Source organism: Temnothorax curvispinosus, unplaced genomic scaffold (genome assembly GCF_003070985.1).
Source record: "Temnothorax curvispinosus isolate PA1 unplaced genomic scaffold, ASM307098v1 QBEX01000740.1, whole genome shotgun sequence".
Classification (NCBI taxonomy): Eukaryota; Metazoa; Arthropoda; class Insecta; order Hymenoptera; family Formicidae; genus Temnothorax; species Temnothorax curvispinosus.
The window spans coordinates 707,889-713,478 of NW_020210520.1; the positions used below are offsets into that span (position 1 = coordinate 707,889).

At 41.4% G+C, this 5,590-nt stretch overlaps 1 long non-coding RNA gene across 1 annotated transcript in view; it reads right to left on the bottom strand.

Annotated features, from left to right (window-relative positions):
• The window catches only part of LOC112457900, a 1,256-nt gene extending 708 nt beyond the window's left edge, over nucleotides 1-548 (bottom strand). Inside the window, exon 1 of the long non-coding RNA XR_003041163.1 lies at nucleotides 382-548. This is a non-coding gene — a long non-coding RNA (uncharacterized LOC112457900). The remainder of the gene's footprint in view (nucleotides 1-381) is intronic.
• Nucleotides 549-5,590: the final 5,042 nt, after the last annotated feature.

Here is a 5,590-nt window from a genome sequence, read left to right on the forward strand (position 1 = left end):
ATACAATTTGATGTTACAAAATGAGGGTGCAGGTCCATTCAGTAGACATCAAGGAATATCATACCGTTTGTAGAATTAGGCTGACTCCAAACAAAAAAGTTAAACGAAAAGTACGATAATGTATACGTATACATTACGTTCACGTAATCGTACTTTTCGTTTAACTTTTTTGTTTGGAGTCTCAGCCTGATTCTACAAACGGTATGATATTCCTTGATGTCTACTGAATGGACCTGCACCCTCATTTTGTAACATCAAGTTGTAGAATTTTTATACGAAGCAAATATTATTAAAAACGAGTGTAGGTATTACAGACAGCTTTAGGATCACCTTAATCGATTATTTATTGGGAAATTTCCAATTTTAACTGAATATACATACATGTGGCATTTGTAACGAATGAGTTAATAAGAAAGACGTCCTCGTTCGCGAAGTACGAAACACTAAAGAGCCCGTTGTTGAGAGATTTCTGGTATTCCTTGAACACCCTATATAGTGCTACGATTTACCCTAATCCTCCTTGGAGCGATCTATAGTCCACCGGTCGCGGCGCGCGACGTGACGACGATCGGAGCCGGCGTTCCGATATCGCGAACGGTTTCGCGGCATCAAGGCCGCCTCCTTACCCGAGATCTTGTCTCGCCTCGATGACTCACGCCTAGCTTGGCCGCTGCTTGCTGCCTCGCCACTTCCTTCCACCTTCGAGGTTGTCCGAGAGACCGACCGCGGCCGCCTCCGCCGCCGCTTCTTGCGCTTAGCTTAGCATACCTTGTAGAGAGACGGTGTCGACCGTCGACGGCGACTGTGGCCCCGCCGCCGCTGCGCGCGGCCACCGGCCACTTTTTTGCCCGGGGAAATGGAGATCGCGATGGGAAGAGGAAGCATTGCCCAGCATCGCCGCGCGCGGAGGTCTGTTTTCTTGCGATACGTTTAACCCTTTAGGCCTGGCAAGTAGTAGTGGTGATGGTAGTATATAGTAATAGTAGTTCCACCCGGAAGACTCGTCCTTCTGAAATTCTACCTCGAGTCGCTGTGGTAGTCCGTGGCGAGATGGTTTCAGGGTGATATCGCCGGACTTCAAAGTAAGAAATCGGTAGACGTTGCGATGAAGCCGAGATGACGATCGATGGCGTGTTTAACCTTTGACACACAGCCGCATTGTGTTAACAGTTAGTCGGGGATCATTGTGCAATCTGTCCTGTATATCGTTGAGAAATGAAACGTAGTTTGTTTTCTATGACAAAGAAACATTGAATTGCTACGATAAATAAAATTAAGTAAGATATAGATTCGGCGGAAACGCGCAGATAGAACGGCGGGAATAAAAATCTCCATTTCAATTTCACTACCTATTCGTGTTTTTTAGCAGTAAGAATTACGAGAAACAATTATTAATATAAAATTAGAATTTTGATTTAAAAAAAGTTACAGTAAATTAATAATAAGGATAGTAATTAGACTAATTAGACAAGTACTGAAGCCTTATTTCCCATCATCCCGAGTTATATCAAACAGTATGTCAACATGTTCAACCACCTAGACACAATCTTACGCGTACAATAGAAAAGCGGACTCATACCGGCGGATAACGACGACGGTACAGAGAAAGAGGAGGACTTACTCGTCCTCTTCGTGTGCACGTTCATTCGTCATAATGCACGCGCCGCGGTAGGTATAATAGCTACACCCGGAGCTATAGCGATGCTTAAAGGCATCGCCAATTATCGCTGTGCATCCTCCCGACAAGAATCCTGTCCATGAAGGCGCATATACGTTCCCCCTACATCCCTCTCTTTTACGTTCCCCTTTTTATTCATCCTCCCCCCCTCGACCGTATAGTCCGTCCGCGTCATGATGACGACCATGCGTATCCATTAATCCGTCCGGTACAGCCGCGTTGCGTGCTCCGGAAAAGGTAGAGTGACCGTATCTTAATCCTCTCTCTTGTACTTCAAAAATATATCTACGTGATACAGATTGTATCAAAACATAATATAATAAATACCCCATTGAACGTTCGTATTTTTTGAACTTGAAACTTGGTAACGTTAATCATAAAAATTGTCATATTTTAAATAAAAAGTTATTTGTATACTTTAAAGTTCCTTAATTACTATATTTATCTTTTATTATGGCGTTTGTGTGGAAAACAATAAGACGTATAATATAGTACGTCGTTAAAAACTATTAGACATTTCAAGTTTCGATTTTAGAGCACAGACGATTAGTGAATCGGCTCATTATGAAAATGTGATACAAGTTATTCAGCTTTCGTAATCGATATAATCGCTTCAATTTACTCTCATACACATATAAAGATCTATAAAACATTCCGAAACTAAGCGAACATTATTTTGAAAATACACGTGTAATGATTAGGAACGGAATAGTTGAAATACACTAGCGTAATTGAAGGATGTGCCTTTAGACCTCCCGCGAGCGTCGAAGGAGGGAAACTGGTGCAGGTGCGTGCCTTTCTGAGAGCCGATACGGGATTAGAGCGGATCATCTTCTCTCGGCGCGGCGAGTTAATTGGCCGCTCGTACACGCGCGCGGAAGACGATACTCGATCGCGAATGGCATGGTGACACGCACGTGGCAGCCGCTACACGCCGCTTCCGGCTGCCTGGCGGATGACGCGGTTTATCGTAATAATCGAGTGCACCGATTCGTTGCGATACTCGGGCGCGATTACGTCGAGCTGATGTAACTCTCCGGAAAATGTAACGTTATCCGGGCTCGTAAAAGTACATCGCGATGTTTTTATTCGATCTTCCTCTCGTAATGAAGAAATTCTAATAGCTTGTTACGGAAAAATTCCAAAGACAGTCTCGAGATTCCACAAGGAGGTACGTAAAAGCAGAAAAACATAAATATTATATATTCTGCAAGTTACTTGAGCAAGTACTTGAGATTTTTATAATTAAATTTAATTAAGATTACTTGCTGTAATATCTAATACTGAATTGATTAATTAAATGTTAAATTTATAATAACTGAAATTATTTTTATTTTCTAACAATTCGTGTTTCTTTTATCGCATAAAAGAAGCATTTATAAAGTAATTTTGAACAGTTTCTCGATGTCACAATATTAAAAATTAAAAAGTATCACTATAAGCAGAAAACTTACATTTTAGATTGAAAAATTTTCTTTGTCTGCGATATTCTTGCAAATTTTAATATTCTTTTTTGTTTTATAATATTGTACTATTGAATTGGAATTAGTATTATGTTTATGTGTATGGCTATCGAAATTTTGTAAATCGGCCCTGCTCACGCTCGATGAAAAACCAATATCTATAAAGGAGAGCAAGCGCGATCTTTGTAATAATCGTTTGCAGTGAGCCTTCTGCAGCTACGTACATAGTTTTACACTCTTAATCTCAAATATACCACTTTGTCCACTGTAGTCGATGTAAAGCGATCACGGCGGAGGTATACGCCGTTCCGTACCGCTCCAAATTGCAGAGTTTAGCGAAGAGATAATAACAGAGAACGGATAATCACGGCGTTACGCGCGAATGAGTGATGCCCGAAGGCGAGTACCATGATGAAAATCAGAGTGCCGATAATCAATGATGATCAGCGCTACATGATAACGGGTATTGAAGAAAACGTGGCTTTGCGAATAAGTAAACAATGATATTGAACATTTTTCAACCTATCTCCTGGCTTTGACGATCTTCAAGGCATTTGATCCTTCTAACGGTATTAGGAAAAACATGAATGTTGAATTTTATTTTTGTGACGTGAGAATAAGATTGGTCAAAGATTTGATGCTTGTGCAATTAAGAATTATATGAGTCTGATAATAATCGTCTTTTACTGCTAATTTCGTACAACTTCACAGATTCTAAATTATAGAAAATAAACTTTCCATTGTAGAAAATTGTAGAAAATAAACTTTCCATATAAATTTACGATTTCCTTCAAAGAGTTAAAGAATATTGCGTCTATTTCTTCAATTACAGACTCATGAAAGCTATTCAAATAAGCAATAATCATTCGCTGACTAATGTATATACGATTTACCCTATAAACGTACAAGTATAATACATTTGTGCATTCAAAATCTTTTCCTGCGAAAGATTGTGAGTCGCGGCGGTCTTTTCGCGTTTCGAAACGGCGACCGGATATTTCGGAAGTGACCTTGGAAATGTTGCGGCCAATGCGAGTCTCGTTGCGACCGGTTGACCCGCGAGCCAGTATGCCTTAAGCCTTATACGGCGAGTCACGGTGGCGCTAATAGGAAGTGTATCCTTGCCGGTTGATCCGTTCTCGGCCTCCGTCGGATAATTCCGAATAAAAAATTCTACCATCTAAGGGAGTCCTAAGGACCCCGCGATCGGCCGCATCCATGGGTTCACGGCGTTCTCCATATGCCGTATTAACGTTGCCGGCCCAAAACAGTCTCACCGCGAATCTTAAAATTAGTCATGCACTCGACAACGAAGGACGGTGTCGATGACTCGCGCGAATGTCCGGCCGATTGGACAACAACTTGGCTCCTTTGTGAATTGCCTATTTTTTCTTTCTGCCTTTCGCGCGATGCATTGAACGAACTACATTATTCTTGTCTTTTAAAAGCTTTGAAACAATTCGATAATAGCTTCTTTGTAGTCTCAGATAACTTTCGAATTAATGTTGAACAGTGAAAAAGACGAACGAGATTTGATGAGACAGGTCGTGGATATTATATTGTAATAATCACATAGTTAAAAAAAATACAAATATCGGCACGAAAAGAAGGTCTATTGATCCTTGAGTTTGATGATTGACAAAAATCTCTGTATGAAATATTCCAAGACATATTCAACGGCCTTCTTACGTTTCTCGAGGTGTCTTTCACTTCACGGCATTTTAACATGCGCAATCTCAATTTCCCTTTCGCAAGCAACAGCAGGAAGCAACGTTGAAACGCCGCGTCGTGCATCCCGCGCTATTAATTTCCCGCGTAACGTCCAGAAACGACGCGAAAACGCTCATAACATCGTCGCGCCTTCCTCCTGCGCAATTTCGCTAAAAATCGGACATTCTATATCGCCGTGATGCACCGGGTCGCGCGTAAAAGCGACGCTCGTAAGCGGAAGTGCACGACACGCTTAAGTGTTTCTCCCTTTTTCTCTGCTCGCCACGATTTCCGGACCCGGTAAACATATCCATAATGCAAGACGCAACGCACACGTTGTCAGAAATCGTCGGAGAAAAGTCAGATACGCCTTTACACATGTGTATACGCGCGCGCACGTGAGTGCGGCGACATCGCCATCGCGGTAAGCCTGATTCTATTACTGCTATTTGATGTTGCACCCACAGATATCGCGGCTATTTATACGGCGACCTTTGCTTTTTCCACCTGTCCTACTTGGGGAGATCCAAGGTATATACTGGATACGTACCTACTCACTCGAAGATTGTCTTCCGCGTGCAATTTACCCTTTCTTGTAAGATTGAAGATTATCGTGCAGATTATAATTAAGTGTTCTTCATTATACTATAAGTACCATATTTTCCATTTTATTCCTATCATTATCTTCTCGTCTCTTATTAGTTGACAGATTGTCTGATAAATATACAGAACTTTTTTT